The sequence below is a fragment of the Ptychodera flava genome, chromosome 4 (genome assembly GCF_041260155.1).
Source record: "Ptychodera flava strain L36383 chromosome 4, AS_Pfla_20210202, whole genome shotgun sequence".
NCBI classification, from domain to species: Eukaryota; Metazoa; Hemichordata; class Enteropneusta; family Ptychoderidae; genus Ptychodera; species Ptychodera flava.
Window position 1 is genome coordinate 42803483 of NC_091931.1, and position 23267 is coordinate 42826749.

At 37.8% G+C, this 23267-nt stretch overlaps 1 long non-coding RNA gene across 1 annotated transcript; it reads right to left on the reverse strand.

Moving 5' to 3' along the window:
- Positions 1–14169: 14169 nt before the first annotated feature.
- LOC139131835 (uncharacterized) lies at positions 14170–21787 on the reverse strand. The gene is made up of 2 exons (XR_011552199.1): positions 21743–21787; positions 14170–19595 (listed from the first exon to the last, which is right to left on the reverse strand). It is a non-coding gene; the product is annotated as an uncharacterized lncRNA (long non-coding RNA).
- Positions 21788–23267: the final 1480 nt, after the last annotated feature.

The following is a 23267-nucleotide window of genomic DNA, read 5'->3' on the forward strand; positions in this document are numbered from 1 at the left end:
AGATAACTCTCCTTTGTGACTTATTTCTCTAGAGTATCAATTGATATCAATGAAAAGTAAAATGATGATCATGATTTCACTGAAAAATAAAATATCAATGTGCAGAATGTATGTATGACATGAATCGTGAGGTATATTCAAATTCTAACGCGACTGGAAGACAATTTTTTAGAAATTCGATCGTTGACGGTGGGGAATCAATGACCGTTGGTGATTTGAACCGACCGTCAATCAAACGCTTGTATAAACTCTGTTTGCAGGATTGAGATCAGTTTGTGTAGTTAATTTTATAGAAATCAAACATCGTACTGGCCAGGTGTTTGACTGGGACATGCCGGAAAATGCCGAGAGAGTTTGACCGGTTAAGAAGGGCTTGACTACGCAGTTTCTGCGTAGTGAAGCTTCATTACGTATTCATGGTGACCCCTGGCCAGCTGTCAATAACTTTGGGGGCTTTTGTCTTTTGGCCTGCTTTGCATATGCGTCGTTGGACACGACCTGCCAATCACCCAGGTAGTCAATTAAACCACAGAGTAATATCAGACAGAGTGGCAACACTTGCATGCCTTTTGTTCCATGGTCGTCTCTGTAGACTATTGGCTTTTCATATTAAAATGAGCTTAAAAGGTGTTAAACTTTTTGGAGGCTTGGTTTGTGGTTGATAATTACACGAGATTATGCGAAACATACGACGAGATGGCATCGTACTGCCAGTCGCGTAGCAACCATAGTTACTTTGTGAGCTCTCAGGGCAGAAACACTGCCTCACGCCAATCAAAACATAACACGCCAGCAGTTTCATAAACATGTCCTTTCTTGGCGCACGTGTAAAGACGGTATGACTGACCGTAAACCATTGAGTAACATCAGACAGTATCGATAAAAGACTTTCAAATTTGGTTCAAACACACTCATTATATATTCATAAAAATATGAGAGGAATTTTTAAAACGGTAAAACCCACTTTCCTGAAGCTCAAAACACTTCCGTTTTCGCCAGCACATCAATTCCGATCAGCACCACACGACAACAACAACACAAGCTTTGTCGAACATACTTTCGCTGAACAATTGGTGAAAATCCGAAAATTACCGAAGGGTGCATGGTCGGCACTCTTCGGAAAAGAGAGCCAAGAGCTTCGTGAGGCGAGGCAAACATGGCTTGCTTACGTAACCGCTTCACGCCTTAAACAATAGCTGTTGCTACTCTGTCTATATGTTTCTCTGTGATTAAACTATTAATTGACTGTTTACCGACCCAATTAACACTATCCAGCAGTATCAGTCATATTTTAATCGCGTGGCCCGGGTGGGCACAACGTAGGAACGCGTGTATTTCTGTGTGTACGTTTCACTTGTGGTGTTGTTTGTACCATCGTGTGTCCTTGTTTCACCTACAGCATTACCTTCAAGGTGACAGGCTTACTATTAATGTTCAGTATCATTGCACCGAGTTCTGCCCACGGTGAAAACCACCTGTTTTGCCTACTAATTACTGCCCGTCGCTGCCCGTCCTGAATGTAGCCTATCTATAGCTACAGTAATCACATAAATCATTTATCAGTTTTGATATATACTCCTAAATTGTAAGTTTGAACAAAATCGAGACCACATTCAAGGGCTATGCAGACTGTCCATGTATAAGCACACACAGTGACAAGAAGGCGGCAAACACCTACTCACCAAGCACATCGAATCGGCGAAAAGAAGCATAAAAAGCTAGGCTTATCGCCAAAACAAACGCGCCAAGCGCTAACAAAAACCCAAACCAAGCGGCCCTTTTCAGGGCCACCAAATACTCCAAAAAGGGAACTACCAACAAATACGATAAGATGACATAGAACACACAAACACTTAAAAGAAATAACAAAAATCGTACACATAACAAACAACTGAAACACAACATAAATACAAAATAACAATCACAGTAACGTAACAGAAAACATGGCCGTGGAAATAAATCAGCTATTTCCAAAGAAAAGCCGACAACAACATGAAATTCAACAACAACCTATCATCGCTCAAACTATGAAACTCCGAAAAATAGTACTAGGCAAAAGCCTTAAAATTCATTCGGACACCAACAAAACCAAACAGAATAAAACCACCTCAGGATTTCAACAAATAAAGTCGTATAATGTGACTACGCTACATCGTGAGACACAAACAATCGCAACAACACCAATTCAAAGAAAAGTCAAATTGGACTCCACGAACAACAAAAAACAAAAACTTGAAAGCTATCTGAAGCTGCTAAACTCGCACTTCTAGAGATACCCTTTCAAACAAGGAAACAAAACATGTCGCGTGCCAAAAGAATCGCGATAAACCAGCTTGCAAACATTGGACAAATTTTGGGAAAATAACCCTTCGACAAGGGTCGGTTTTTCGTTATTGTCAACACAAACGATTACGTACTCGACTGCGAAAGGCAATTACGTAACACTCAGTATTATACACAACAAGCCAGAACAAACAGTAAACAAGGAAATGAACTATTAATTAAAATGTACGAGAACAAGCACATCAACCAGGATACTTGTAAGTATCTTGATCCAATAAACATAAAATCCGTACCCCGCAGTGGTACTTATTGCCTAAAAATTCACAAACCTCCGCAAAAATCTAAAAGACACACTAGTCAAAACAAAATTTACCGAAGTAAAGAAATATAGAACAAACAAACCGAACCACCAAACGGACTCACAACGTGACCAAAATTAATATACTTGCCTCGCTAATCGGAAAGCAAGACCACTAAAATGCATTAAAATAAATTTTCACAAACACATACTAAGGAAAGAATCTACACCGCGACTGATGAGAAACCACACTCGGGTTTCGAAACGCAAGCGTCAAAGGGCGACTCTATCAACTTTTGTAACAACATAGGTCCGGCTGCGTCTCGCCATAAGCTTTCCCCACACAAACAAAACATTACCGTACACACTAATCCAAACTTCTCTACAAATATCCAAAGCGAAACAAACATTTCATTAACACAAACAATCGGATAAGAATGTAGGAACACATTTTCGAAACGAATCAAACACAAACTCGACACAAAAACATTTAGGATAGTTAGGTGGGAGCCTGTTTCACATTTTTTACATCTCGCTATACTGTCTATGATTCTAAAAATAAAGTCATTTGCCACTTTTTCTGTATACGCGGTTTGGCAAAACTCATCTCTTCAATCGAAAGTCGGGCGATTTCATGGTTCTTTGGGGCACTTAAGTGTACGTCGAGCTTAAAGAATGTAGTTACATTCGCGATGTTTTATTCGAAAATTATTTATTCCTTCAAGGGCAAATGCACATAATTTATGCTGTTGGAAATACTGGCCGCTCATAAACAAGACAATAAACTCAATATATGTGCATTTTTACTTATATTGTCAAAGTACCACCGACACCCACAAAAAACCAAATGGTTCAGTCCAGGTATTTGCAAGTCTGCCATCCGACTGGTCAACAGGAAATCAACCATAGGTGTCTTTTGGCACGCGTATACGCCAGTCACCTAGGCGACGGTAATCTGCACCACTTATCACCATCGGGAAGGTACTCCTCCCCATATACCACTGGTGATCCCACCCTCAAGGCACTGCGTCATTCGACCAAGCATTGTTATTGTAATTTCCTGCATAAAATTAACAGCGAGGTCAACCGGTCAAACTCTCTCGGCATTTTCTCTCATGAGGAGAACTCCACTAATGCGAAAAACTGGGATTGAAAATTGCTTAAAGGCGCCCTTCTCAATCCCAGATTCGCGCATTAGGTAATGTGTCAACAGCCCATTAACAGTTTGTCATTCTTTTGTTTCCATTAAATATTTCATCAAGTAAATCATATTTATATAAGATAAATCTGATGATTGAGCGGGTGCCACTTCTTATATATGATGGTCATTAAACGTCTTATTATTCTTATTATTACATCAACCTGCATTCATTTCACGTTATCCTGCTAAGTACAAGACAGCTAGATCATGTGATACAAAGTATAGTAGTTTCTTAGTGCAAGATCACATGTCACAATAATGTCCCTGTTTGTTAAATCAGCGCTCATTGATTGACAGTCCATGGTGTAACATCAGCGGTACAATTGTACATGGATATTATCTCGCACACTGCTTTCCAAAGATGAGAGATTGTGACCCCTGGATCTGGCTAACACTAAATTTACACTATAAAGTGCTCTCGCCTTTCAATTGAAAATTGGCGAGATTTCAACTTTAGAATGTTTTCCTCTTTGAAGTGAATGCACGAAAACGCGGAAAATGACGATTTTTGCTCTGTGTCAATCTTATCTCATGAAAAAAATATGTATTCAAGAATGACATACTTTCAACGACAAATTTACACACTATTTAAACTGTGAAGCACGTCCATCTCTAACAACTACGCCTATGCAAGAAAACATTATCCTGACAAGAAAACAAAGAAAGGGAAGAGAACTCTTCACTGATTGCACAAGGAAATTTTAGGATTTTATGACATTGCAGGGCTCGAAATTAACTTTTTTCCCTGGTAGTCCACCGGGGTACCATTTTCTGAAGTTGGTAGCCCAGTAACAATGGTTGGTAGCCCATGCATATTTTAGTTCAATGATATCTTTTTTCGTGAACTAGACAAGATAGGGCTATTTTCATGATTCTGCTCGTGAAGTGAATTTTCTTCATTTGATGTGAATATTGCACACCTTTAATACCCATGGAAAAAAGTACATGGGCAATAGTGATACTCAAAAGTTTGGTGACCTATGGACAATCCCTTTCACTTTAAGAGATGTATGCAAATTTTTATAGTCGTCATGACAACGACACTACCTTCTCGGCACTGAGACATACTGTAGCAGGGCTAAAAATAGACCATTGGCTTTCTAAGGGAGGAGGCATAATTTTCGTTTAATTGTGATTGATACATAATGATCAAAATCATGGTCCCTGTCAAAATGCAATGAAAATGCGTTTCCATTGGCCATCATTTCCTGTGCCTGTCATTCAAATACGTCAAAGTTCAGATATTGAAACTTTATTGCAAAGTTCCTCTGCACGGTGGTCTTCGTAATTTTCATAACAAAGTCATACTCTGGCCTTTCTGTGTCCATCTGGGTTTGACTGCATCTAGCTCGTCCAAAAATAACGGACCGGACATGGACATACCAAGTGCTGACTAAATTTCAGGTTCCAGGCTTTGGTATCCATGTGGACTACCATTTCACGGATTTTGGTAGTCCCGGAGAAAAGTTGGCAGTCTGTGGACGCGGGACTACCGCTAATTTCGAGTCCTGTAAGTCATTGTAATGAATGTTTTCGCTCTAGGTTATCATGGCACATCTCCTCAAGACTAGCACAGTATTTATGATAGATTTTCAGAATATTTTGAAAAATCAGTTATTTTAAAAAATCACGTGTCGAGGACAACAGTACACTTAAATTAAATACATCATATGAAAAACCAACGAAGCCACAAATAAAATTTTATTGAGTTAATGAATCGAGAAACTAACGTAATATTGTTTTGAATTTTGATGTCTTGCCATTATATTCGTCCCTAGTTCTTACAACATTCAGTTTGAAAAAAAAATGAAAATATTTGAATCTACAGTGACTGCTTTCAGTAGGTTTTACTGTTCCAACCAATAAGTGAACGTATTAGCTTGAGTACGTTTCAAAGAAACGATGAGAACTGTGTCAGTGGTTTCCTGGAAAGCGTTAACCATTCGATAAAATACAAACTGAAAGAGTCAGCGCATGTGCTGAAGTGGATTAATGATGCACTGACGTGGAGAATGGCATATAAATCCATGATGTATAAAGCACACACATAAATAACGTAAGCTAGATAACAGTCCGTCGTAAATTATTCATTAAAGTACCAATCAATGTTAAGGAACGAAAAATCTTGTCCGTTTAGTCGTGATTTCATAGATGTAATAAAAATCGAAAACGGCGAACGAATGTCAACATACAGCAATGTATTCTCCTGTACTAGACAGCAAACTGTGACACGATTTTTAATTTGTGAGAAAGAGCGTCATTGGAGATTTTCAGGTGATTAGCGAGAACTGTGGAGATGCCTTTAATTATTGTGTCCGCGTACATTTGATTGAGATCCACTTCGTATATATGATGGTCATTATAAGCCGTATTATGGTGAGTCATGCAGGTGGGGACATTTGTCAACTTCTCCTCATTTAAGTTCACGTTATCCTGGTAAGAACAAGACAGCCATATAACGTGATGCATTATACATTAGTTTTCTAGGCCTGATCACATATCGCAATTTTATATTTCTCAGTGTCAAATTTCAAAAATTTCAAAAATCAAGCTCCATTTGTTAAATTACTGCTCTGCAACTATAACACCTAATGTAACATCAGAGGTACAATTGCACATGCATATCACGCACACTGCTTTCCAAAGATGAGATATTGTAATCCCTGGAGCCAGTTAATGCTAAATTTATATTATAAAGTGCTCTTTGTCTGGTGTGTCGCCTTTCTTGAAACAAAAGACGAGATTTCAACTTTAGAATGTTTTCCTCTTTGAAGTGAATAGACTGAAACGAGGTAAAGGGTGTTGTTTGCCGTGTGTCAAAGTTATCTTATAAACCGGTTCTTCAAGAAAAGCGTAGTCTCGATGATAAATTTCCACACTATTTTAAGTTTCAAGCACACTTATCTCTAATAATCACAGCTAGCAAGAGATGACGTTCCTGTTAATTTCTTGGCACGAAACCAGAGGCGGAGAGCGAACTTTTTACTTTTTATTGATCAAAGTTCGCCAGAGACTTTGTTGCATTGAATTGGATGCTCACTCAATTCAAGATATGGCATAATTGAATACAGCAAGCAGTAAAATTATAATGCGGAATTAGTTGTGGCAGCGCTAGTGATTTTGTGCATGCCATTTTAGAACAAAATCAACAATTGTACAAGGGGAGAAAAAGTCAAGCCTTGTACACGAAGAAAATTAAATGTTTGTAAATTTGATGACAGATTAAAAAAAGTAAGCATTAGGGATTCTTTCGTTCGTGTACACTGAGTGTAGCATTTGTACACAAATTTGGAAATCTGACGAGAAAATTATCTTTGAGCTATTTAATTGTATTTTTATAATTCGTCCCATGACGTATAAAAATTTAAGACAGCTAATCATAATTTCGGTAACAAATACATGCACTTTTCATACACAAGTTGATCTCTCACCCGGTTTTGAAATTCAGGAGACGCGAATAGCCCTCTTGTTAATTTGAAAGCCGGATCATTTTAGACCTCAGGCTAAGTGTGGGCCGAAATTTAAGTTTTATTTCCCCTGTGCCCATTGCCGTTTTGTCATAATTGGGGTTCAACAGGAAAGTTAAATTACATCTAGAAGCAGACGATTACTGCTGTGTCAAGTCAGGATCCTGGTTATTTGTTGTAACTCACGCAACTAACTTATTTCTCGGATCTGCACTGTAATAATAGCCCGCTCGTTGTATTATCAAGGAGCAAAGTACACAGCAGTTACGTTAAGGAGAAAGTGAAAGGTTTACTTTCTACACAAACGTCCAGTGTCTCGGTTAGCGGAACATCATCACAGCCCACTGTGTTTCTGACATAGCGAATACCATGGTGTAATATTACAAACATCTAAACACCACACGCACAATAAATATTGTTAAAACAAACATATCGTATTTTTGCTTTGCAAAAATATAGATTCTCCAAAGTGATTTTAATCACGTCAGTGCACATACTATTCATCGTGAGTGATTTGTCTTTGATTTCCGTCGAAAGTCACACTAATTGTCCTATTCTGCCTCCGTCTACTTCCCGGAAAAAGTGTTCATTCAGACAGTAAAACCCATTAGATAGCATTGATTTTACGACCTGGTGTCGAAGAAGTATTCCAAGCTATATAAACGGGCCGGACACCGCACTCACACGTATTTGTGGTCCAGCTTCGACCAGGTTCAGAATTCAGTGAGCGCCTGTAAGATGTCGGTCGTCAGAGTGATTGTCATGCTAGCAATAGCGATGAAAACTGCCTCTGCTGTTCCTCAACCGGCACTTGGGGAAATTGAAGTTTCGCGAATGCTGGAAAAACTTAAAGGCTACCGAGATAGACAGAGCGATGTTGTATTTCTGGTAGACGCCTCTGGAAGTATCGGTAAATCAAACTTCCACCATGAAATAGATTTCATCCGACAGGTATCAACGATTTTCAGCATATCTCAAGACGAAATCCGCGTTTCAGTGGTCACCTATTCGTATCCCACTACGATAATTCCCCATATTGACCACATCAGAAATCATCACGGTAAAACCAAGTGTTCTGCGTTAGACAAACTAAGCCGTAATTCATACTCTGGCGGAAGCACTGACACCAAAGGAGCTCTCGTCAAAGCAAAGGAAATTTTTCGACATTCCAGATGGTTTGCAAGGAAGTAAGTGTACAGGCTGATGTATTTATGCTATGTTATTGCAGAGCATGTCAGTATTTATACTCAAGCGAGTACGATTACGCGTCATTTCTTAAATCACTTTAAGTTAAAGTAGTATGCACAGATATTCGGCCTCGCAAAGTTTACAATACGTTTTTCATCTACCACTTATGTGGGCTAATTTTTAAGGTCATGAAAAAGTAATGTTTCCACTGTCTTATTTGTGTGAAAATCGTAAATCTATATTTTCCCCCATGGGCTTTATGTCTGGATGGCGCTCATTTTTTATTTCAAGTATCGGTAAATTTAAGGTACAGTAATTAGTTTTTCTGATATCAAATTTGCACGGTGATCCATGATGATGTTTATTCTCAACTTTGAAAGAGAATTGTTGAAAGTTTCCTTGGGGCAAGTTTGAGCAATCGTGTAGCTCTTCATTTCGAGACGCATATTTCCTCAATGAAAAAGCCATTTTCTTGACAGAAATCGCTATTAATTCTTGTTGAGATGGAGTAATGGTGCTGGTTCTTTGTTTCTATTAAAGTTTTTATCAAGCTTGCTCTAAGATAAAGCTGATGAATAACCTGCCCCTAGCAGCGAGTAATTCCAGCAGCACATAGACATTGTTACGTAATATTTAGTGATATTACGTTGAGAAGCCAAACATCGGTCATTTTTAATCTCAATTTAATTTGCAGAAGAGTTGCAATACGAACATTGTTGTTTAGTCACGCTTTTCGAAATCCATGACAATCAAACCTGAGCTAATCCATGCAGTTTTTAGTGAGTCTCCGATCACAATGTAGGCAAACCCCGATGGCCTTGCAGTCATGTTTGCTGGTGCAGTATACCTTCTTGTTCTCAGAATGGCGATAGCATTCACTGGGCCGCGTAAAGGTCCTTTGACCACTATCATCGGACCAAGGGGTCTGTTTCCATTGCAAAGCACTTCTCTTATTGGGCATGATAGAACAACACCACTCGTATCTATTTCAGGCTTGTAATACTCTTGACAGACGGGCAATCAACTGAAGGAGATCCAACACTGATTGCTATTGATATCCGTAACAGTGGTATTGAAATCATAGCCATTGGCGTAGGAAGTGTCAATAAGGACGAACTCAACAATGTAGCAACGGGGGACAATGTCTTCTTATTAGCCGACTTGTCAGACATGAAGAAACTTGCCCAACGTATAGCAAACGGTCAGATATTTAAATTTCTTCAATTTTACCATGATGATGTTTCGAATCATAAGTTAAATCAGTTGAATATAAATTAGACAACCAAATATTGTCTATTTTTTAATTTAAGATGTGAAAGAAACGACGTGGGATTTGTCTGTGAGTATCAGCGCGTGCAACACTTTGTGTACAGAGGGCCACAACTACTGCGATGAATTAGCAACTTGTTCTTGTGGCACTCGAAGTGGGGCTCTCCAGTGCGCATGTCAGCCAGGCCACACAGGGAATGGACTCCGAGCGAATTGTACAGGTATCATATGAAGAATATAATCCAGAATGAAATCCTACGGTCTGAATTCTTTCATGTTCTTTTCATTTTGCAGGTCTGCGTATCGAAGACTATTTTTTAGGTCGAAAATCACATTCTGATGTAATGATTTTCATCTTTTTTTACAACGAGTGTGTCGGATAAGGGATGACTTGAAGCAACATATTATGCGACGTCTGTGAAGCACTCAAAGTGGTCCCTGACTTCAAAGTGGTCCCCATCCTAAATGTCCGGTAAGATAGGGGGTTAAACTCAAGTCTGACGACACCTACCGCATAATGGACGCTTTTGTTGTCACACGGACGTTTCCGATGTAATATCAGCTGCTATTTTAGTATTTAATACCTAGAGTGGGGAAAAATGTACAAAATAAGGGCTGAGCACAGAATTAACAATGGGGAGGGCTAGTGTCTATATCAATCATGACTTATCTATAAAATGACTCATTTGAAGTCATATCGATATTTGGACGTCATTCTAATCGCTGCTCGTAAATACATAAATGGATATGAAATACATTTGCAGCATTGCTGTGACGTATCAATCGCACTTGCGGGTCAAAAATTCATCGCCACAAGCCAGCCCATAGACATTTTTGGTAGTTTACTTCGACCGGTACTATAACACTGGTCAGTTCACGACCCATTGTCTACTTCTGCTAGCTACCTCAATAATATAAACATGTATTTTCAACCGTTTTCCCGTGAGCCGACGTCCACGAATTCTGCAACGTTTGCCCTCTCGCGTAATTGAATACTTTGGGTCTGTCAAAAGTTCAGAACCGAGCAGAAACAGTCGACGGCTCTTAAAAAAAGCTGAAATTATAGATGTTGCCACATTCAACATAATTAACGGAAGTAGGAGATGAGTCATAGATAGTCAGAGATAAAGTAGGTACATGTTCATTTATTCAAAGACTAAGCTATTTCATTATTTTGCGAGGTAAATAAAAAAACCGATTGGTGTCGTAGTAAACTACAGAAAAGGTCTATGGACAGATTAACAGCGGTTCTGAGGCGATATCCCTTGACACGAATGCAATCTATAGGCCTCAGCATTATGCTACGAATGCACAGATGTAAAATACACCAGAATAGGGCTCGAGGCCAATATTTAGGGGGATATTTTCTTAATTTTTTTTACAAAGATATCCAATACCTACCATAGAAAGTGACGCGATTGAAGTAATACATTACCTAAAAGAAGTTGAATACAGCAGGCAGAGCGTAAAATTATCCGAATTTTCATGGGACACCTTTGAAGTCAAGAGGACGCTTTTGAAGTCAAACTGATTTCTTTATTCTTGACTAAAAGTTTGAAAAAACAGGAAGTGTACTCTTGTCTTATTTATACCTGATACTTAACAGGTCGCATATTCAATTCTAAAATTAAAACATTCTTTCTTTTACATAAACGATTGAATACAGCACAGAGAGCGTATAATCATCACAAGTCTTTGGGGACCACCTTGAGGTCAAAAGGACACTTTTGGAGTCAAACTGATTTTCTTTAAGCAATACTAAAAGTTGACAAAAATCCAAGGAAGTGTACTATAGTCCTATTAATAACTGATACTTCATAGGTTACATGTTACAATTTTCAAGTTAGGACATTGCTTCAATTACGCAAAAGAAGTTGAATAAAGCAGACAGAGTGTACAATCATTCGATTTTCCCGGGGACCACTTTGAAGTCAAAAGGACACTTTTGGAGTCAAATTGATTTTCTTTATTCAATACTAAAAGTTGACAAAAATCCAAGGAAGTGTACTATAGTCCTATTAATAACTGATACTTCATAGGTCACATGTTACAATTTTCAAGTTAGGACATTGCTTCAATTACGCAAAAGAAGTTGAATAAAGCAGACAGAGTGTACAATCATTCGATTTTCCCGGGGACCACTTTGAAGTCAAAAGGACACTTTTGGAGTCAAACTGATTTTCTTTATTCAATACCAAAAGTTGGACAAAATCAAAGAAGTGTACTATAGTTTTATTAATACCTGATACTTCACAGGTCGCATGTTACATTTTTCAAGTCAACACATTCTTTTTTAACATAAACGATGTTGAATACAGCAGAGAGACCGTAAAATCATCCCAAGTTTTCGGGGACCACTTTGAAGTCAAAAGGACACTTTTGGAGTCAAACTGATTTTCTTTATTCAATACTTAAAGTTGACAAATATCCAAGGAAGTGTGCTATAGTCCTACTAATACCTGATACTTCATAGGTCGCATGTTCCATTTTTCAACTTAGAACATTGCTTCAATTACGCAAAAGAAGTTGAATAAAGCAGACAGAGTGTACAATCATTCGATTTTCCCGGGGACCACTTTGAAGTCAAAAGGACACTTTTGGAGTCAAATTGATTTTCTTTATTCAATACTAAAAGTTGACAAAAATCCAAGGAAGTGTACTATAGTCCTATTAATAACTGATACTTCATAGGTCACATGTTACAATTTTCAAGTTAGAACATTGCTTCAATTACGCTAAAGAAGTTGAATAAAGCAGACAGAGTGTACAATCATTCGATTTTCCCGGGGACCACTTTGAAGTCAAAAGGACACTTTTGGAGTCAAACTGATTTTCTTTATTCAATACTAAAAGTTGACAAATATCCAAGGAAGTGTGCTATAGTCCTACTAATACCTGATACTTCATAGGTCGCATGTTCCATTTTTCAAGTTAGAACATTGCTTCAATTACGCTAAAGAAGTTGAATAAAGCAGACAGAGTGTACAATCATTCGATTTTCCCGGGACCACTTTGAAGTCAAAAGGACACTTTTGGAGTCAAACTGATTTTCTTTAAGCAATACTAAAAGTTGACAAATATCCAAGGAAGTGTGCTATAGTCCTACTAATACCTGATACTTCATAGGTCACATGTTCCATTTTTCAACTTAGAACATTGCTTCAATTACGCTAAAGAAGTTGAATAAAGCAGACAGAGTGTACAATCATTCGATTTTCCCGGGGACCACTTTGAAGTCAAAAGGACACTTTTGGAGTCAAACTGATTTTCATTATTCAATACTAAAAGTTGACAAATATCCAAGGAAGTGTGCTATAGTCCTATTAATACCTGATACCTCACAGGTCGCATGTTCCATTTTTCAAGTTAGGACATTGCTTCAATTACGCAAAAGAAGTTGAATAAAGCAGACAGAGTGTACAATCATTCGATTTTCCCGGGGACCACTTTGAAGTCAAAAGGACACTTTTGGAGTCAAATTGATTTTCTTTATTCAATACTAAAAGTTGACAAAAATCCAAGGAAGTGTACTATAGTCCTATTAATAACTGATACTTCATAGGTCGCATGTTCCATTTTTCAAGTTAGAACATTGCTTCAATTACGCAAAAGAAGTTGAATAAAGCAGACAGAGTGTACAATCATTCGATTTTCCCGGGGACCACTTTGAAGTCAAAAGGACACTTTTGGAGTCAAACTGATTTTCCTTATTCAATACTAAAAGTTGACAAATATCCAAGGAAGTGTGTGCTATAGTCCTACTAATACCTGGTACCTCACAGGTCGCATGTTCCATTTTTCAAGTTAGAACATTGCTTCAATTACGCAAAAGAAGTTGAATAAAGCAGACAGAGTGTACAATCATTCGAATTTCCCCGGGGACCACTTTGAAGTCAAAAGGACACTTTTGGAGCCAAACTGATTTTCCTTATGCAATATTAAAAGTTGGACAAAAAAGGAAGTGTACTATAGTTTTATTAATACCTGATATCTCACAGGTCGCATGTTACATTTTTCAAGTCAACACATTCTCCCTTTAACGTTAACGATGTGGAATACAGCAGAGAGACCGTAAAATCATCATAAGTTTTCGGGGACCACTTTGAAGTCAAAAGGACACTTTTGGAGTCAAACTGATTTTCTTTATTCGATACTAAAAGTTGACAAAAATCCAAGGAAGTGTACTATAGGCCTATTATACCTGATACTTCACAGCTGGCATGTTTCATTTTTCAAGTCAACAATTCTTTTTAATTTTCCTTAAAAGAAGCTGAACATAGCAGATGGAGCATGTAATCAAGTGGAATTTCCGTGGGCACCTTTCAGGACATTTTGGTGTCATATGTATTTTTTCAATACAATACCAAATGTTGTGATAAATCAGTAGAAATGTAGAATAATCCTACAAGTAACTCTGTCTTATAAACTCAATCTCATACACACATACAAATGGACGTTGAGCATTATTTAGCCAAAAAAAATCTTTATTTAACTGTACATAAATTTTAACAGTAGAGTAAAGCACAAGAGCAGTTTTTCTCTATAAAGTAAAATAACTACTTTCAATAACCGGAAAAATGAGATAAAGGGCATCAATTTCACAAAAATAAAGGCACATAATACCTAAAGGCCAATACAGTCCTGTTGTGCTATGTAGAGAATAGCTTTTTGTGACACATATGTTTATGAAGATAGATACCTTTGATAGCACATTTCAAAAAATGTCAAAAAAGCTGCATTACCACTAATACAAAATTGAAATATTATTATAATTTGAACATCACAGTAAGATTATCCCTGAGAACAAATCAGCCAGTGGTATGAGATGAGTAGTGTTTAGAGAAAGAGATTTTTGATCAATAATGGAAAACATAGCGTCAATGACACTTGGCTCTCATTTGATTTGATGAGGCAGGCCACAGTGTGTATACTTAACTATGTTTACCCTTGGCAACATGCATACAAAGTTTCATAGCCATTGGAAGAGGGATTTCAGAGAAAATGATTTTTGACCAAATATGGGAAAAGTTGCGCAAAAATGCCTATATGAAAATATTCACAAAAAATTGAAGACACTCAACCGAGGTTGCCTCTAGATACATTAAAAACAATTTCAAACCAATCAAAACATTTACTTCAAAGAAAATTATTTTTGACCAAAATATTGCCCCAAAATGCAAAAAAACACAAAAACACAAGATGAAAATTTCACCACAATTTAAGAAATCATATAGAAAACAACTCTAGAGTATTAAGTTTCAAAGCAATCCAACAAGAAATTTGAGAGAAAAACATTTTTTGACCAAAAACTGGAAAAATTGCCCCAAAAATACAAAACTGCAGATTTCATCATATATTCAAGATATCATATTTAGTTCATCTGTAGGAACCTGTATACCAATACCAAATATCAAAGCTGTCAGATGGGCGGTTTTGATGAAATAAAGTTTTGACCAAAAATGACAAAAAAAATTCCTTAAAAGTACAGATTTGCATATTTCATTACAATTTGAACAAATCTAAGTTGGGTTATCCCAAGGGACCTATATACAAAATAACAAAGCTGTCTGACCAGCGATTATGAAGAAGATTTTTTACAAAAAAAACGCCTTTTTGGCGCTAATTTGCATATTTTCAAAAATATCAAAAAATACCGTCAAGGACAGTGTGCTCACATTCGGTTTGAATTGGTAAATTCAAGAAATATTTAAACCAGAAAAACAAGAATGATAAAAGCAAATAAGGTCTGCAACTTAGGTACTGGAGGTCGTCTTTGGGAACATGCATATCATCTTCTATAGCGACGGGACAAGCAGATCCTACATACAGAAAGCAATGTCAACAAAAAAATTAGCCAGAGAAGCTTGACAAAAAGAAAAGGTGGGAGAGTGGGGAAAAAATAAAGAGTGGGAAAAAATGTACAAGTGATCTGGTAAAAAGTAATGCTACCTCATCAATCTTCTAGCCCCTACCCCCTCCTTAATATCAAATGTTCCACCCCTTACATAAAACCAGCTGGCAGGAAATGTATTTACAACCTTGGGGATGTTTTAATTAATGCTATGAGTGCTATCATTCAAATGTAAACAACACTTAAATCAGTTACAGATAGTGAAACGCCTTCCACTGTGGGGGGGATTACAACATCTGGAATTATCCTGGATCCTAATTTCTCATCAGTTTTTATGTGTCTTAACATGCAAAAGTTGAAAAAATTGGTTCGCAATGAAAATATTTACTTCAACTTTGTTTTCTGGATCAAATTTTACTACAAATTGATATTAAGTATGACAAAATTATATTCACAGCCTTCGAAACTCTCTCACAACATATCCTGGGTTGGTGTAGGTCATTTAAGGTCACAAACTGAGAAAATTACCTAAAATATAAAAATTTGGGGGTCTCCCAACACTTTGAGCAGAAAATTTATCAAATAGCATCCCTCGGGACTTTTGTACCAAATTACAAAGCTATCAGACAAGTAATTTTGAGAACAAGTTGTCTGTCCAGGAGCTTTAAAAAGGAAATATTTTTTAAGAATTTTTGACCAAAAATGACAAAAATTGCCCCAAAACAGTAATATTTCCAATTTTGTCATAACTTCAACAATTAGAAGGGTAACACCCTTGTAAACATCCAATCCAAATTTGAGAGCAATTGGGCTAGCGGTTTCTGAAAAGAAGAAATTTTACTTAAAATGAGAAAAATAACCAAAAAATTCAGCAAAAATACAAAATTCGAGATATCTTCACAATATCATAAAACTGATTTTCATCAACCTGAGGAACCTGTATACCAAATATCAAAGCTATCAGATTTGTTGTTTTTGAATAAAAATATTTTTGACCAAAAATTCGGAAAATTGCCCTAAAATTACAAATATATAAATTTCAATTCAATTTGTATACACTTGACTGAGGTCATCCTGAGAAACATGTATACAAACTTTCAAAATAATCAGATGAGTGGTTTCAGAAAAAATACCGCAATTATACGGTGTCGCTCAAATTTGATCAGAATTGGTATATACCAGTATGGGTTACCAATGATCAACAATAAATGTTGTTCCTATCTGTTCAGTGGAGGAAAATTCTACGTTGATGTTATGGCAATGATTTCTGCACAGTACAACCAGAAAAACAACAAGAAATATTTAAACCAGAAAAACAAGAATGACAAAAGTAATTAAGGTCTAACTTTTGGTGCTGGAGGTCAACTTTAGCAACATGCATAGCAGAAACAAGCCCCTCTTAGTTTAGTATAAACTGTCTTCCCCCATCTACTGTCTATGGTTGCAGCTGGTCTGTTAATATGTAACGGTTCATAAACAATGACAGAAATGAGTCAAGATCAGTGGAGTTTGCCTGTTTCTCACTGGCATGCCTCCTGCACATTTGCTGCATTTCACTTTTTCTTACCTCATTTGCACATTTTTGACACTGATGTGTTCATTTGAGCAAATTCACATCTCAACCCCTGCATCTACCTGTACACCAAATACTGAGATGGTAGCTTTGGCGGTATGGGAGCCTTTGTGTGTGACGGACATACATCTGCACATACCCACAAATATACAGACATACAGACATGCAAATCGGATGCAAATGAACTGATTCAGCTTATATGATAACCTCACATTGGTATACCAAATGTGAGCTAAAAATTAAAAAAAAATATATTCTCAAATCATATTTTTCATCTACGCAACAAATAGCAAATCAGTAAGTACTGCGGTTATCAAGATATTTGAGTGACTGGACGCCTCACAAACGGACATACATACATACTGACAACGGATGCCGGACAGATACCCATCCCAATAGCTTCAAAAGACTATCGTATAGTAGCTAAAAATGAAAATTTCGCCACAATACTAACGAAAATCACCATAAACATCCCGCATACAGAGTTTCAACAAAATCTAGACTGCCGTTACAGAGTTTAAGCGTTTGCTGGATTTTCTCTGTTTTCTACCACATTTCTTTTTTTTACCTCATCATCATATTTTGAAGACTGACACTTTCATTTGAACAAATTCACATCTCCACCCCCAGGTGCACCAGTACACCAAATACTACAGTGGTAGTGCTGCGGTTTTTGAGTTTTCGATGTGCACGAAGGTAGCATGCACACATACTAACATGTAGACACAATATAATATGTAATATGTAAATGTAGACACCGCTGACCTACCATAAAAACTCTTTTTGGTATAATATACGTACATGTATACACCAAATGTGAGCTAAAAATTGTGGATTTATCAAAATTTGAATATTTCACAATTTGATCATCCCTATGAATCTGTATAACAAATATCAGTGCTGTCAGACAAGGGGTTTTGGTGTAAAAAATTCTATTTTGTTTCAGCCAAACCTTAAAGCCCCATACAGCAGCAAATGTGTTGTAAACCAATCTCAAATTATCCTCAGTTTTCCAAGGGTTTTCTTCAAGTAAGACACATTAAAGACCAAAAAAGTGTACAACACTGTCGATAGCCTAAGAAGTAGCATTTAAATTCAAACTTTTTAACATGATTTTAGATTTTCCGAGAATTTCAAAAAAAACAAGTCATTGACAATGACGTAGTCCCACTTGTAATAGGAGTATTAGTCTTGATGGGGCAGGGAAATGTGGTCATTAAGAAGTATCACTGGAGTGTATATGTTCAGATCTATGGGCACATAGGTCTATGTCATTGTTCCCAATTTGAAACAAGAGGCATGTCTAAGTTATGGTTCTAAATCGGGAAAAAAAGATCAGACCTCTAGCTGTATTGGCCAGCCAAGAAATACATATGCGCACAATAAATGAGGTACAAGATGTGACATCTTAAGGTCTATTATCCTATCAAAATTGAAGCGTAAAGAACTTGTGGTTACTGAGTTGTGCATATATATGTATAATCAAGGTCAAAGGTCAACGAGGTCACGTGACATTTTGTCAAAAAAATTGCATTGCTAAGTTATCCCTATATACCAAAAATCAGACCTCTAGCTCTATTGGCTCGCTCAAAATTAGAAATGCACATCATTAATGAGGTACAATATGTGGCGTCATAAGGTGTCCTATCATACCATATATGAAAGGTTTAGCACTTGTGGTTACTGAGTTATGGACAAATATGTATATTTGACGTCAAAGGTCACCAAGGTCACGTGACATTTTGTCAAAGTGTCTAGATATCTGCATGAACGGATGGGTGAACGGATGGGTGAACGGACGGATATGTCCCAATCTATAAGCCCCCTGGACTTTATCTGTGGGGACTAAAAACTGTGTCACTGCATCCTTTTTGCAATATGAATACGATGAGAAACTAAATTTTTATTTTTCTTGGCCTTATACATGGGAGTCTATGGAGAGCTGCCTTATACATGGGAGTCTATGGAGGTGTAAACTAAAAAGTCCTCTAACACGGCCAAATTTGATCACATTGTGAAACAAATTGACGTGCATCTGTATGAGGTAGGGTATTATCCTTGTATCAAGTTTGAACAAAATCGCTCCAGGCGTCTCTGAGATATCTGTGTGAATGGACGGACGGACACACGCACGGACGGACGGACGCACGGACATGACCAAACCTATAAGTCCCCCAGGACGGTGTCCTTGGGGACTAATAATCATATGACAGGAAAATAAAGATTACAACAAATAGTTGGCATTCGTGTGTTGTGCATTAAGTAAATGGCATCATGCTTGTTTCTGGTATGATCATGGTGTGTATGTGCGGGGAAATACTGTTTTTTTTTAATTTCTGTTGGTCGCCAATTTTTGAGTACGTCACCAGTTTATTATTCAGCCTGTTAAAACGTATAGGCATGGTCCAAATCAGCAAGCAGTGATAACTCTGATCTTTCCACATCATTTCCAAGAACTCTGTTATCTGGAGAGATTAAAATTGAAAAATTTATTACCAGTAAGCAAATCAATCCAGTCATCATTATCAGAGGATAAAATGACGTATGCAAATTAAGAAAGAAACACAAATATAATCTCTTTTTGGTATTTATATACACACCAAATATGAGGTAAAAACCGACTCAAAGCAGGTCTGTTCATTATAAGCACATATGTAAAATTATGACTACGGTAAGTATTGAAATGGAGACATAACAAAATACATAAATGAGTACACTATAGGTGTAACCGTAGACTCAAATTGTGTGCTGAACACACATGAGGTTGAGATTGGGGATTTGGCTCAGCGGTTTTATCTATGGCTTCTGCGCTAGGTGACTGGTGCTATACGTTGTGAGTTCAAATCCGACTGAAACCACAATATATTACAAAAGTGTATGGACACAAATTCCATGTCTTGTATTCAGTTTAGATTGTCAGCTTGAATTAACAGCTAGACATCAGTTAAGACTGATGACACAGTCCTTGACGTAAAAGAACTTTGTCATTCAAAGTCACTGAAATGTACGTTGTACCAATGATGTGAAATGACCTAAGTTACAATGAAAACAATGTCAAGGCATGTAGAGTACAAACTCAACACATGGAAACTAGACAATATGGCTGCCTCCAAGTGCTAAATTTGCTTTCCTGTGCGTGCATGATACAGCCTTTGGGCTTAGTGGGCCAGGGTCGGATGTTGGAGTATATTTCTATTCTTTCAAGTATCATCATAAATTCCTGACAAACTGTGTTTAAAACCCTTTCCCCAAAATACCACGGACAGGTAAAAAAAATCTAAGTTGGCAAAGAGCAGTCAGGAGGGGGGTCACTTCTATTACTTGCCAATATGAACATGCGCCGCCCAATGGGGTGGGTATTTCAGCAACTTGGTCCAAAATAGGGGGGGGGGGGGGGCAATTCCACTGTAAACCATGGTCTAAAATGGGGTTGAAGTTTGAGTGCCACACAAGAACAAATTTCAACAGTCTGTTCCCATCTCGCTAGCACCACAATTGGGTTCTGAGCTGCACTCAATAAGCATGGATATCTTTTCTGCGGCAGGGGAACCATTACAGAGACCCCCTGGCTTAAAGTAAATATGGACTTTGTTTTAAAACATTGTCACTAATTTGTCAGAACTCTACATATGGCAGATTTTTGCCCAATAGAAAATACCCAAACAAAGTGGCTCTACTGCTCCTAGTATAATTCAGGTTGACAATGGCCATATGAAGTTAGTATTGCTTTACAGACAAACAGCGAGGTTTGTTGTGAATTGTAATTTACAAAAAAACACCACTCAGACTACTGCAGATAACTGATAATTTGCAGAAGCTGGACCAAAATTTGGTGAGAGTGAAAGGCATTTTCTTTCACAAAATTTGTTGGTATTTCCTCATGATTTTTCGGAATCATGGCTTGGCCAGCAACAAAATAGCTCTAAACGCAGTATAAGCTTACAGTGGTAGGCTTTGCCGAGGCAAATACATGCTTTTTCCGTTTTAAAAATGTTGACGCTATGACTGTTGACCTGGGTCAAAGGTCATAAAGGTCTAAAATGGGGTCCTAAAACAACGAGATTTTAGGTCTAAAATGGGCCCTGGGTTTTATACCTGCGGCCGCACACCCCTACCACTTCTCTGAACAAGTACTTCCCCCTCCCCCGAGAGAGGTACAGCAGTTCTGGCTCTGCGTTATATAACGCCGGAAACACAGCATCGTACGCAGGGCCATCATTCATTGTGCGATGTTTCTGTGTAAGTTCACAGTGTAATTTGATTTTGGACGAAGACAATCAGCACTCGCACACAGGCGTTCTGTTTACTGGATAGTTTGTATAAGTGTAGTTTATGCTACGTTCCGATGTTCTGTTCCGGAAAAGTCTACGGAACAGAACGTCGGAACAATGGTCGGAACGTAGCTCTGCATGGCCATATGGCAGGGCTGTGTGTTCGTAGCGGCGCGGCGTTATACGACCTCCCAACACATGTGGTGGGAGGCCGTATAACGCCGGTAACACTCGGCCCTGCCATGCAGAGCTACCCAGTAAACAGAACGCCTGTATGCGAGTATGAAATATAACGTCGAGCAACAAGATTGAAATTAATGACTGTTTGAGCTGGTACTCACTCAGTAAACTGCTAGGCCATATGGACATCCGCATATCCGTACAGTTATCGGTGGGTCGCGGTCGCTGGTCTCGACCGTGCCATGTGGAGCGCAATCTCCCATGATGCTAATATGAGACACCCTAACCAGGTGAAAAAATTAGACGCGCAGTTTGGGCTGGTAAAATGCATCGGAATTTAGAAAAAGTAATAAAAGTGAGCGCATATATCAAAAAGGACCAAAATAACAGATTAGTATTGGCAATGTTACAAAGTTTAACAACTTTATGCAAATATAGGAATGGAAAAATCCCTGGACTGCGGTAAAATTTCAGTTCAATTACAACTACGGGGACCACTTTGAAGTCAGGGACCACTTAGAGGTCTTCACAGACGTCCCCAAAAGGTCATACCACTTTTTGATAGACTGGAAATCATAATACGCTTGATGTAGTGTAACTGGTGTTCGCATTACCGGAAATAAAAGAACCGTCCTCATTGTACACCTTTTCTGAGGCAACCAATTATATACTTTGGTAATTACATGTCACTATAATAAACATACTACTACTATCGACCTAATTTTCATTCTCACTGTACGTCGGTACCGTCAAACATGCATGGCATTCTGTAATGAATTTCAAATGGTTGAAAGTAAATCCAATCGCTTGGACGTGTGACCCGTGTGAATTTATTTATTTTACACAACTGCGATTAAGCGTTCATCAGTAATTTGTAAAACGTTTGTTACTTTATTCTCGCTACCACCCTTTCCCGCTTACGAACCACACTAAATTCTGTAACATGCTGTGAAAGTTTGGATGTCCTAAAATGTCGGAAAGGGTAAAAAATCTACTTGCAACTTGACTGACATTGCCGCCTGCCGATGCCTGGCGGCGTAGCGTAGCTTCACCTTGACTTTTTAGCTTTTCGGGGCGGACTTTTATTAATTTCCAAAGTAATTATCCCGGTAATATGCTGGGGGTATATTGTTGGTACATTGGTTGTTCACGTTTTATCTAAACTTACATGAGAATACTCGGTGAATTGGCAGATGTTTATTTCGTTTTGACATACGTGAAAGCTATCTGCCTATTCGTTTTTTGGATGTGAAAGCAAGACTGTAAATTTACCTTTCTTTTCTCTACTTAATCAGCATATTAGAACTTTTATCGGTTAAAAGTGTGTGCTCGAACTTGACAGCATAATATACAAAGAAAAAGAAGATATTGTGACTTGGAAATTTCAGAACAATTACAGTCAAATTTCTATTTTTTTTTATTTTGATTTGATAAACATGCTCCTGGTCTAGAAATATCCATTGAGGAATATTAATTTCAAGTAACAAATCTAAAATGTTGAATACAAATCAGATACTGGGTTTCAGAATTATCAATTCAACTTGTGCTTTGTATCACAAACATAGCGTGTCAACGTGGTACTTACAAAGAGAAACACGGTTTTATTGAATGCACACCGTGTCCGCTGAACTCAAACACCACTTCGACGGGAAGTAAGTCAATCAGCGACTGTCGGTGTGAAACTGG